General features: G+C 37.6%; 2 protein-coding genes and 1 long non-coding RNA gene across 10 annotated transcripts in view; 1 reads left to right on the top strand and 2 right to left on the bottom strand.

The window, feature by feature from the left end:
* The window catches only part of LOC134227108 (cadherin-87A), a 1,007,180-nt gene that overhangs the window by 641,296 nt on the left and 353,882 nt on the right, over positions 1–12,002 (bottom strand). The window lies entirely within an intron of this gene.
* LOC134206267 (uncharacterized) overlaps positions 1–12,002 on the top strand; it is a 36,926-nt gene that overhangs the window by 13,159 nt on the left and 11,765 nt on the right. The gene's annotated exons all lie outside the window — the stretch shown is intronic.
* On the bottom strand, positions 6,467–7,121 carry LOC134227101 (uncharacterized). The gene is made up of 3 exons (XR_009983610.1): positions 6,821–7,121; positions 6,688–6,759; positions 6,467–6,581 (listed from the first exon to the last, which is right to left on the bottom strand). It is a non-coding gene; the product is annotated as an uncharacterized LOC134227101 (long non-coding RNA).

Below are 12,002 nucleotides of genomic sequence, written 5' to 3'. Positions count from 1 at the left end.
TTTGGATTGGTTTGGATTGGTTTGGATTGGTTTGGATTGGTTTGGTTTGGATTGGTTTGGATTGGTTTGGATTGGTTTGGATTGGTTTGGATTGGATTTGGTTGGTTTGGTTGGTTTGGATTGGTTTGGTTGGTTTGGATTGGTTTGGATTGGTTTGGTTGGTTTGGATTGGTTTGGTTGGTTTGGTTGGTTTGGATTGGTTTGGATTGGTTTGGATTGGTTTGGATTGGTTTGGATTGGTTTGGATTGGTTTGGTTGGTTTGGATTGGTTTGGATTGGTTTGGATTGGTTTGGATTGGTTTGGATTGGTTTGGTTGGTTTGGATTGGTTTGGTTGGTTTGGTTGGTTTGGATTGGTTTGGATTGGTTTGGATTGGTTTGGTTGGTTTGGATTGGTTTGGATTGGTTTGGATTGGTTTGGATTGGTTTGGATTGGTTTGGTTGGTTTGGATTGGTTTGGTTGGTTTGGATTGGTTTGGATTGGTTTGGTTGGTTTGGTTGGTTTGGATTGGTTTGGATTGGTTTGGATTGGTTTGGATTGGTTTGGATTGGTTTGGATTGGTTTGGATTGGTTTGGTTGGTTTGGTTGGTTTGGATTGGTTTGGATTGGTTTGGTTGGTTTGGTTTGGATTGGTTTGGTTGGTTTGGTTGGTTTGGATTGGTTTGGTTGGTTTGGATTGGTTGGTTGGTTTGGTTGGTTTGGTTGGTTTGGATTGGTTTGGTTGGTTTGGATTGGTTTGGATTGGTTTGGATTGGTTTGGTTGGTTTGGATTGGTTTGGATTGGTTTGGTTGGTTTGGATTGGTTTGGTTGGTTTGGTTGGTTTGGATTGGTTTGGATTGGTTTGGATTGGTTTGGTTGGTTTGGATTGGTTTGGGATTGGTTTGGATTGGTTTGGATTGGTTTGGATTGGATTTGGATTGGTTTGGATTGGTTTGGATTGGTTTGGTTGGTTGGATTGGTTTGGATTGGTTTGGATTGGTTTGGTTGGTTTGGATTGGTTTGGATTGGTTTGGTTGGTTTGGTTGGTTTGGATTGGTTTGGATTGGTTTGGTTGGATTGGTTTGGATTGGTTTGGATTGGATTTGGATTGGTTTGGTTGGTTTGGATTGGTTTGGTTGGATTGGTTTGGATTGGTTTGGTTGGATTTGGTTGGTTTGGATTGGTTTGGATTGGTTTGGATTGGTTTGGTTTGGTTGGATTGGTTTGGTTGGTTTGGTTGGTTTGGTTGGTTGGATTGGTTTGGTTGGTTTGGTTGGTTTGGTTGGTTTGGATTGGTTTGGTTTGGATTGGTTTGGTTGGTTTGGTTGGTTTGGATTGGTTTGGATTGGTTTGGATTGGTTGGTTTGGATTGGTTTGGATTGGTTTGGGATTGGATTGGTTTGGTTGGGATTGGTTTGGTTGGTTTGGTTGGTTTGGTTTGGATTGGTTTGGATTGGTTTGGATTGGTTTGGATTGGTTTGGATTGGTTTGGATTGGTTGGTTTGGATTGGTTTGGATTGGTTTGGTTGGTTTGGATTGGTTTGGTTGGATTGGTTTGGATTGGTTTGGTTGGTTTGGTTGGTTTGGATTGGTTTGGTTGGTTTGGATTGGTTTGGTTGGTTTGGATTGGATTTGGTTGGTTTGGATTGGTTTGGATTGGTTTGGATTGGATTTGGTTGGTTGGTTGGATTGGTTTGGATTGGTTTGGATTGGTTTGGTTGGTTTGGATTGGTTGGGTTTGGATTGGTTTGGTTGGTTTGGATTGGTTTGGATTGGTTTGGATTGGTTTGGATTGGATTGGTTTGGATTGGTTTGGATTGGTTTGGTTGGTTTGGTTGGTTTGGTTGGATTGGTTTGGTTGGTTTGGATTGGTTTGGTTGGTTTGGATTGGTTTGGTTGGTTTGGATTGGTTTGGATTGGTTTGGATTGGTTTGGTTGGTTTGGATTGGTTTGGATTGGTTTGGTTGGTTTGGATTGGTTGGATTGGATTGGTTTGGATTGGTTGGTTTGGTTGGTTTGGATTGGTTTGGTTGGTTTGGATTGGTTTGGATTGGTTTGGATTGGATTGGTTTGGATTGGTTTGGATTGGGTTTGGATTGGTTTGGTTGGTTTGGATTGGATTGGTTGGGTTGGTTTGGATTGGTTTGGTTGGTTTGGTTGGTTTGGATTGGTTTGGATTGGTTTGGATTGGTTTGGATTGGTTTGGATTGGTTTGGATTGGTTTGGATTGGTTTGGATTGGTTTGGATTGGTTTGGATTGGTTTGGTTGGTTGGTTTGGTTGGATTGGTTTGGATTGGTTTGGTTGGTTTGGTTGGTTTGGATTGGTTTGGTTGGTTGGTTTGGATTGGTTTGGTTGGTTTGGTTGGTTTGGTTGGTTTGGTTGGTTTGGTTGGTTTGGATTGGTTTGGTTGGTTGGTTTGGTTTGGTTGGTTTGGATTGGTTTGGATTGGATTGGTTTGGATTGGATTGGTTTGGATTGGTTTGGTTGGTTTGGTTTGGATTGGTTTGGATTGGTTTGGATTGGTTTGGTTGGTTTGGTTGGTTTGGATTGGATTGGTTTGGATTGGTTTGGATTGGTTTGGTTGGATTTGGATTGGTTTGGTTGGTTTGGATTGGTTGGTTTGGTTGGTTTGGATTGGTTTGGGATTGGTTTGGATTGGTTTGGATTGGTTTGGTTGGTTTGGATTGGTTTGGTTGGTTTGGATTGGTTTGGTTGGTTTGGTTGGTTTGGTTGGATTGGTTTGGTTGGTTTGGTTTGGATTGGTTTGGATTGGTTTGGTTGGTTTGGTTGGTTTGGATTGGTTGGTTTGGATTGGTTGGTTTGGTTTGGTTGGTTTGGATTGGTTTGGTTGGTTTGGTTGGTTTGGATTGGTTTGGATTGGTTTGGTTGGTTTGGATTGGTTTGGTTGGTTTGGATTGGTTTGGATTGGTTTGGATTGGTTTGGTTGGTTTGGTTGGATTTGGATTGGTTTGGATTGGTTTGGATTGGTTTGGATTGGTTTGGATTGGTTTGGATTGGGTTTGGATTGGTTTGGATTGGTTTGGATTGGTTTGGATTGGTTTGGTTGGTTTGGTTGGTTTGGGATTGGTTTGGTTGGTTTGGTTGGTTTGGTTGGTTTGGTTGGATTGGTTTGGATTGGTTTGGATTGGTTTGGATTGGTTTGGATTGGTTGGATTTGGATTTGGACCTGTGGCTATCGCCGCCGCCGGTGGTTTTACTCACGCCGCCGCCGCCGGCTATTTTGGGTCGGCGCGCCGCCGATCATAATTTTGCCACGCCGATGACTAATCGCAATAAAAAAATCAATTAAATTGAGTCGAGTCGAGTAAAATAAGAGACACTGAAGATAGCCTTACAGAGTCGAAATACGTATTTGTAAGACAATACTACGTGGTGGAATTGATTGGAATAGTACTAAACTCGTGTTATGATTGTTGTTGTTAGTTTGTTGTTAGAATGTAGTTGAGGTGGAACTCGTCAGAATTCAATTTCAAATCTACCTCAAGTGATGGTGCCTCTAAGACAGTGTGGTGACAAACACTGGATAATGAATTGATTGGTTGATTAGTTGTGAATTTGAATTAGGCTGTATCTAGTAGATTTAATCTACTAAGTAGAATAATACAAAAAGTGTTGAAATGGTCCTTGGAATTCGTCTAAGCCAAAGCCTCATTCAGTCGGGCACCTAAATCTGTAGGCAGTTTTGTCCTACACTCTGTGCAAAAAAAAAACTGCTCTTTGATTTTACTCCATCCACACGATTTTACAATCCTAACTAAGTAAGTGCAACTAATAGAAGGCTATTTGAATTTTCTAAATGTCCACCGTTTAGATGGAGTAAAATCAAAGAGCAGAATTTCTTGCACAGAGTGTAAGACAACACTGCCTATAGGTAACTCGCCAATTATGTTTGTTGTGGCACATACGCTTTTGTGAAGGCTTAAATACATCCCCAAAGTGCCAAAACCACTTGGTATATTTCCTAGTAAATTGCTCCAGATATTCCTCCGAAAAGTTTCAATAAAAAAGCTTGGTAAATTACTTTATGTATTCTTCCGGAAATGTCTTACAATATTTCTCCGAAAATTCCTTATGGAATGCATACAAAAAAATTGTTTCAGTCATTTCTACGAAAATGTTGTTAAGAATTCCTTAGGAGAATCGTTGAGGAATTCCTTCGGAAGTTTCTTTAGCGATTCCTCCGGATATTTCTTAACAAATTTCTCAAGAAATTCCATTTGGAGTTTCTTCAAAAACTTTTTAGCAACTCTTCAATTTTTTAAATGAATACCTCCTCATGAATTTCTTCGGCAATTATTCTATGAATTCTTTTAATAAATTCTTCCAGAGATTGCATAAGGGATTTCTTCCAAATTTTCATAAGGAATTTCTTCAGAGCTTCTTCCAGCAATTCCTTTAAAAAATTCTTCGAGAATTCTTCCAGAACTTCCTGCAGGAATTCCATCGAAAATGCCTTCATGGGTTCTTTACGAAATTCTTTCAGTAATACCTTCGGATTTTTTCAGCGTTAGTTGTTTAATTTATTTGTTTTAGTTTTTCAAAAATTCAATTAGTAACTCCACCTAAAACTATTTCATTATCTAATTAATTTTCAATGAATTCTAAGAAGGAATCCGGGAGGCTTTTCGAAGGAACTTTTAAAGAAATCCCTGGTGAAATATCCAAAGGAATTCTTGGTGGAGTTTTTTTTAGATTATCCAAGGAATTTTTTTTTTAGGAGCTCTTAAATGAATTTTTGGAGAAGTTTTTGAAAAAATTCCTGGAGGGTTTTGTGCAGGAATTTCTAAATATATTTCCGAAGGCATTTTTAAAAGAGAGCCTGATTGGATTTTCGAAAATAATTCCCGTTTGAACTACTTTAAGAGATTTTGAAAGTATTTCTAAACAACTTCCCACAAACCACGTAGACTGAATTTTCCCATTTTCTAACCCACCCCCCTTTCCCCCCTAGTGGACTTTTCAAAAACCCCTCCCCCATCCCCTTGAAGTCTACGTGGTCGGGGTTCAGTCAAATCACACCAACTTTCGTTTAGCAGATTTAATTGATCGCAAATCGCATCGAATATCCCTCAACCTCATAACTGAGGATATCTTACTGCAAATGTATGCTTAAATTGATATGAAACTATTTTCGTTGTCCTTGTACGAGCAAAATATTACAAGTCAGTCGAAAAGCCGCTTGGTGCGGTTTGGCTGAACCCCGATCACGTACACTTTTTCAAATTTAACAAAATGTCATAAGTGATTGGAAAAGAATTGGAAATCAACCACGTTTTCAGCAATTCAAATATACAAATCTATTTTCAAATCCATTGTGAACACTACAGTAAAATTCAAATTTCAAACCTAACAAAATCAAACTGAATAAAATCCAACTCAATATCAACGAAATCAAATTCAATCCTCTGTCCATAGCTCCTGAAACCAAATCTCGAAGCCAATTAATTTAATTTCTGTTGGATTTGATTCCTCCTAGAGGTGTGCGCCACCGCCATCGGCACTTGCATAGGCGCGTCACTGCTTAAAATCTGTCACGCATCTGAATTATAATTCTTCATGCCGGTTCAAATTTGTAGAAAACCCAAGAATTTTCAGAATTTCGAGTTGAAATTCCGAGAACGTCAAGTCTACATTCCAAAAAGTTTGTAGTAGAAATTCCGTAGAATTTCCCGATTAATAACCTTCAAAGTTTTCAGGTAATACTCCAAAGAACTCTCCGTGATAATTCCGATATTTTTCTTGAAAATTCCATTCCATTGAAATCTCAAGAATTTCGCTTTTATGTATGTCCAAAGAATTCCTCGCGAAAATTCCAAGAATTTCAGAAATTAAGAAAAATTTCCCGGGGACTTCCCAGAAAATCTTCAGTGGAAATTCTGAAGAATTTCTCACGGAAATTACGGAGAATTCCCCTTACAAGTTCCAAAGAATGTCTTTTGGAAATTCCAAAGACTTCTTCTTGGATATTCCAAAATGTAAATTTGTAAATTCTAAATAATTTTTCGTCGAAGTGCGATATAATTCTCCGTGAAAATTCTAAAGAATCACTTGTAGTTTCTAAAGAAGTTCCTGCCGAAAATTAAAGGATATTTTAGTAGAATCTATAATGTAATCAATGTAATCCAAATGGAAATTTTGAAATTTTTTATAGAACACGCAGAAAAATGGATTGTAGAAACAACAATATTCTGGGTTGATTTCAACAATAAATATTGTTAGCTCAGGGCTAATAATATTCTCCGTTTGAATCAATCCATAATATTGTTGTTTTTACAATCAAGATCTCAGTTACTTGATTGTTAAAACAACAATATTATTGTTGAAGTAATTGTGATTATATTGTTGATTTAATGCGTGAATACGGTTAGTTCAACAATATAATATTGTTGAAATCATTATATATGTATGTATTTATATAGTTTCTTCTTTTTTCTCGAAGGTAAACAAAAACAAGTTTATGCTCAGGAAATGTTTATTTTTATCATTTTATTAGAATATATGTATATTATCATCTATGTTGGTCAATCTGCTGTTGTTTATGATGGTGCATATGAGGCTGCAGTTGTCTACAGAAAATCCTGAAAATAAATTACATTTTTTTTACTTTTTCAAACTCTAGTTCAGATTTTATGATCAAATTTAAATTTGGGTTGCAAACGAAAGTAAAAACATATCACTTTATACCTGGTCTTTTCAAGATCTGTTTGGCCGGGAATACATGGAGACGGACACGGTAGTTCCTTTTCTGGTTTCATTCTGAAAATATGACAAAAATCTGTACAGTAATTCGGTAATTATTTGTATGTTTTGAACTTACCTAAGCATATGTATGCACCACAACGTTGCTGAGCTCTCCTCACAGCGAGTTTTCTATAAATATATTTTTTTTTATTTAATTAGGATCACTTAAGAACTTTATATTAGGACAAGACTTGAGCGAAAAAATATAGAATGTTGACATTCAAAAATACACGCCTATTCCCAAAAACGCAAACGCGGATCAAAAATAAATACTGTTGAAATTAAAATAATATTGTTGTTTTCAACATACAATATTGTTAAATCAACAATTAAATCTTTTTGGTTCAATAATAAATCGATTGTTGGAATCAACAATATTCTTTTTTAGTTTAACCGTAAGAAATTTAGCTGCGTGAATACTTTGGAGAATTTTCGTGCTCAACACAGAAGAATTTGCTGTTAAAATCATGATATTTTTTAGCCATAGTTCAGACTATTACTTCAGTGAAATCCATAAGAGATTCAAGAGATTATTTCGGTAAAGTCTTGCAAAAAAAAAAACGGAAAAATTGAAAAAAAAATCGAACAAGTGAACTTTGCACAAAGCTGCTGTATAAAATGTTTTCCGAAAAAAAAGTCTACGTAGACTTTTTGTATGCCCCCGCCCCCCTTAGTAGACTGACGTAGACTTTTTCGAACCCCCTCCCCCTCAAGAGTCTACGTGGTTTATGGACAACCTCTAAAGGAATTTCTTAAGGCATATTTGAAGGAATTTCCAGGGGAATTCTCAAAGGAATCTATGAAGCAATTTCTAATAGAATTTCAGAGGAAATGCCTACTGGTATTTCTGAAGTAATTCCTAGATTTCTCCAGGATTTTTTTTGTAATTCACCAAAAAATCCTATAGAGATTCGTCCAAGAGTTCCCTCCGGAAACGAATTCCATTAAGTCTTTCGAAAATTCTCTCAGCTATATTCGGGAATTTCTCTGAGGAATTATTTCGGAAAAAGTTCCTTCAGAAATTTGTTTAAGAAAACCTTGGGAACATCGTTAAGGTGTTTTCCCGAAAATTCCTCAAGAAATTCTTCTAAGAACTCTTTTGGAATTCCTTGAAAAGTTCTAGGACGAAATTTCCTTAAGAATTCCTGAACAAATTCCTGAAGGAATATCCGTAGAAATCCCTGCAGGTTTTTTTCAAAGTAACTCCTGAAGAAACTTCTGACAGTCTTAGATATCTCCGAAAATTCCTTTGGACATTCCGTCAAGATTTCGTTCAGAAATTCGGATATACCTTCCGAAAATCCTTCTTTTTGAAATATCTAGAGAATGTTTTAGGAGTTCCTTAGGAAATTGTTTCAAAATTCCAAATCTCTAAAAACTCCTTCACAAATTTATTAACGGATTACTTCGGAAATTTCTGTCAGCTTCGGAATTTTTTTTTAGTAATTCCTCTAGGAGTTCCTTAGCAAGTTCCTTGACAATAATTGTTCCTGAAATTCCCATAGGAATTCTTCCAAAACTACTTTAAGCAATTTAATAGAGAATTTCTCAGGGTAATCCTTTGAAAATTCCTCCAGAAAATTATTTTGTAACTTCACGAAGCTACCTACAGACACTGACAAAACTGACTAGCTCTGTACACATCGTTGATTCGTCCAGTCGTCTTGTACGGCCATGAATCATGAACGTTAAAAGATGCAGATTATCAAATTCTCAAAGTGTTTGAGTTGAAAATACTGTGCTCAATACTTGGCAGCGTGGTGGAAAATGGTAAATGGAGTAGATGAATGAATGAACCACGAGTTAAACCAAGTATACAAAAATGCAGACATAGGCAGGTTGATAAAATAAGGCAGATTACAGTGGGTTGGACATGTAGTGCGTATGCAGGAAGATAGACCAGCAAAAGAACTTGCAGAGAACTTGGAACAGGACGTTGGCTCTAGGGTGTGCAATCGAGGAAGATGCGGAAGCAGCCGCTGATGTATTTTGGAAATGTCTGTGGGGATTTGCTAATTTTTTTTAAAAGGTTCCTACTACACTTTCCAACACTGCTTAAGGAATTTTCTCGGAAAGTCCCTTAGAAAATTCTCTTAGGAATTCCATCAGAAAATAGTTCATTCTTTAATACATTTCCGAATGAATTCCTGCAGGAATATTTTATGTTTTACTAAAGGAATTTCCCAAAAAGAACCTGAATGGATTTTTCTTTCTAAAATAGCTAAAGTAGCTAACTAGTCTTATGACAAGTGAAAACATTCTACTAAAAAGCTCAAAATAATTTTCTTAGAAAAATTCTGCAGACATTGCATTAGGATTTTACGAAGGAATTCCTAATGAAATTTACTGAGAAATGCCTGTAGGAATTTAAAAAAAACATAGTTTCCTCCAGAAGTTCTTTTAGAAACTCCACCAAGAGCTTTGTTGGCATATTTAGGCAAATTTCAGGAAAATATTAGATTTAGATTTTGAAAAAAGTTATTACCAATTTGTTCTATGACACCGAAACACTAAGGGGTCACGAAAAAGTGAAGCAGGATTTATTGTTAAAATTTGATTAATCAAAATCAAAGAATAACAAAATAGTAGTAATTCAAATAACATTTTGAAATCAGTTATTGATTAGTATAGCCGGCAATTGACTATTTTGAATGTGCTGTTTGATGATCGGCAAACGCAGAATATTGCAATTTTAATCCACTGAAGTCGGTTTTTATACGGGCGATTCCTACCGTGTGAATCAAACCGCGTTAATCCAAAAATCCGCAGTAAAATTGATTTTTTCAACCATTTATTTTTTCATCCACGCCGGTTCACGCCGCCGCCGCCGCCGCCGATAAAAGTCAACGGCGCGCCGCCGTGACGCCGCCGCCGCCGGGCAAAGTGACCACCACGCCGCCGCCGCCGATGATATGACCGGCGCACATGTCTAGTTGGATTGGTTTGGTTGGATTTGGATTGGTTGGATTGGTTTGGATTGGTTGGATTGGTTTGGATTGGTTTGGATTGGTTTGGATTGGTTTGGATTAGATTTGGTTGGTTTGGATTGGTTTGGATTGGTTTGGTTGGTTTGGATTGGTTTGGATTGGTTTGGTTGGTTTGGATTGGTTTGGATTGGTTTGGTTGGTTTGGATTGGTTTGGATTGGTTTGGATTGGTTTGGTTGGTTTGGTTGGTTTGGTTTGGTTGGTTTGGATTGGTTTGGATTGGTTTGGTTGGTTTGGATTGGTTTGGTTGGTTTGGTTGGTTTGGATTGGTTTGGATTGGTTTGGTTGGTTTGGTTGGTTTGGATTGGTTTGGTTGGTTTGGTTGGTTTGGATTGGTTTGGTTTGGTTGGTTTGGATTGGTTTGGTTGGTTTGGTTTGGATTGGTTTGGATTGGTTTGGTTGGTTTGGATTGGTTTGGATTGGTTTGGATTGGTTTGGTTGGTTTGGTTGGTTTGGATTGGTTTGGATTGGTTTGGATTGGTTTGGATTGGTTTGGTTGGTTTGGATTGGTTTGGATTGGTTTGGATTGGTTTGGATTGGTTTGGATTGGTTTGGTTGGTTTGGATTGGTTTGGATTGGTTTGGTTGGTTTGGTTGGTTTGGTTGGTTTGGTTGGTTTGGTTGGTTTGGTTTGGATTGGTTTGGTTGGTTTGGTTTGGATTGGTTTGGATTGGTTTGGATTGGTTTGGATTGGTTTGGTTGGTTTGGATTGGTTTGGTTGGTTTGGTTGGTTTGGATTGGTTTGGTTGGTTTGGATTGGTTTGGATTGGTTTGGATTGGTTTGGATTGGTTTGGTTGGTTTGGTTGGTTTGGTTGGTTTGGTTGGTTTGGTTGGTTTGGATTGGTTTGGATTGGTTTGGATTGGTTTGGATTGGTTTGGATTGGTTTGGATTGGTTTGGTTGGATTGGTTTGGATTGGTTTGGATTGGTTTGGTTGGTTTGGATTGGTTTGGATTGGTTTGGTTGGTTTGGATTGGTTTGGATTGGTTTGGATTGGTTTGGATTGGTTTGGTTGGTTTGGATTGGTTTGGTTGGTTTGGATTGGTTTGGTTGGTTTGGATTGGTTTGGTTGGTTTGGATTGGTTTGGATTGGTTTGGTTGGTTTGGATTGGTTTGGTTTGGTTGGTTTGGTTGGTTTGGATTGGTTTGGATTGGTTTGGATTGGTTTGGATTGGTTTGGATTGGTTTGGATTGGTTTGGATTGGTTTGGATTGGTTTGGTTGGTTTGGTTGGTTTGGATTGGTTTGGATTGGTTTGGTTGGTTTGGTTGGTTTGGTTGGTTTGGTTGGTTTGGATTGGTTTGGATTGGTTTGGTTGGTTTGGTTGGTTTGGATTGGTTTGGATTGGTTTGGTTGGTTTGGTTGGTTTGGATTGGTTTGGATTGGTTTGGTTTGGATTGGTTTGGATTGGTTTGGTTGGTTTGGATTGGTTTGGATTGGTTTGGTTGGTTTGGATTGGTTGGTTTGGATTGGTTTGGATTGGTTTGGTTGGTTTGGATTGGTTTGGTTGGTTTGGATTGGTTTGGATTGGTTTGGTTGGTTTGGATTGGTTTGGATTGGTTTGGATTGGTTTGGATTGGTTTGGATTGGTTTGGATTGGTTTGGATTGGTTTGGATTGGTTTGGATTGGTTTGGATTGGTTTGGATTGGTTTGGATTGGTTTGGTTGGTTTGGATTGGTTTGGATTGGATTTGGATTGGTTTGGTTGGTTTGGTTGGTTTGGATTGGATTTGGATTGGTTTGGATTGGTTTGGTTGGTTTGGTTGGTTTGGTTGGTTTGGTTGGTTTGGATTGGTTTGGTTGGTTTGGATTGGTTTGGTTGGTTTGGTTGGTTTGGATTGGTTTGGATTGGTTTGGATTGGTTTGGATTGGTTTGGTTGGTTTGGATTGGTTTGGTTGGTTTGGTTGGTTTGGATTGGTTTGGATTGGTTTGGATTGGTTTGGATTTGGTTTGGATTGGATTTGGATTGGATTTGGATTGGATTTGGATTGGATTTGGATTGGATTTGGATTGGATTTGGATTTGGATTGGATTGGATTTGGATTGGATTTGGATTGGAGTTGGATTGGATTAGGATTGGATTGGATTGAATTGGATTTGGATTTGGTTTGGATTTGGATTGGATTTGGATTGGATTTAGATTGGATTTATAATTTAGGTCTATCAAGTGTGCATTTGAGTGATCTATTTGTACGCTTTCGATAGGGAATTGATTAATTAAAATATTGTTTTCTTTTCAATTGTTGTCATTGTCGTCATTTTTTACACATAGA

Source organism: Armigeres subalbatus, chromosome 1, assembly GCF_024139115.2.
Source record: "Armigeres subalbatus isolate Guangzhou_Male chromosome 1, GZ_Asu_2, whole genome shotgun sequence".
Lineage (NCBI taxonomy): Eukaryota > Metazoa > Arthropoda > Insecta > Diptera > Culicidae > Armigeres > Armigeres subalbatus.
This window is presented reverse-complemented; position numbering and strand designations above follow the sequence as displayed.